We start from the raw sequence: 811 nt of genomic DNA, 5'->3' as shown, positions 1-811 counted from the left end.
TCAAAAAAAATCTTTTTTTTTTTTTTTTGTAAGAGAGAGGGCATGAAGTTCCACTATGAAATGAGGAGTTATTTGCTAGTGAAAACTTCTAGGAGAGGGAAAATTAATTTTCTTTAATGATGTAACCCCTGGTAGGTCAGCCATACACCACAGAAGGTATTATACACAAGAATATTGGATACCACAAAGTGGATTTGGTGGATTAAAAAAGCAGAGGGAGAGAGATAGAGTGGCATAAAGAGAGAGAAATAGACGGATAGATAGACGATAGCTAGCTAGCGAGCTATATATTTAGATAGATAATAGAAAGTTGAACATGTAGGAACGTGAAGTTGGATCTGACAGGAATCTGGAAGAGGAAGGTTGTATGGCATTATAAAATAGTTGTGGATTGCGTTGGGTGGGCTACTCAGTCTAGGGGTTGTAACCCACCCGGCAATCCAGTTACTCTAGGGTCTCGGAGGGGCACTACCTGGAAGGGAATGAGCTAAGACAGAAGAACGAGGCCAAGCAACTTTGTCAAGGCCTCTGTTTATTAGGGACGGGTTACAGTTTATATATGGTAAGGGATGAGGGGCAGGGTACGGGATCTCGCAGGCCGCGTGGTTCCGGTCACGTAGCTCGGTTATATTCAGACAGACAGGCCAGAAGTCACAAGTGGCCACACCTGGTTCCCTGGATAGCTGGAATGTGAGGCGGGTTCCGCTAAGATTAGCAGTTAATTGGGTGAGGGGCAGGTTTTGTCAATAGAACATAACTATGGGTGTGAGGTTCTCTGCAGACTCCCTAGAGTGATGGTTTCTGTAATGAT

This window comes from Alexandromys fortis, unplaced genomic scaffold (assembly GCF_014885135.2).
Source record: "Alexandromys fortis isolate MF-2015 unplaced genomic scaffold, M_Fortis_MF-2015_v1.1 scaffold_353, whole genome shotgun sequence".
In the NCBI taxonomy this organism is placed as follows: Eukaryota; Metazoa; Chordata; class Mammalia; order Rodentia; family Cricetidae; genus Alexandromys; species Alexandromys fortis.
Note: the sequence above shows the minus strand (reverse complement) of the source record.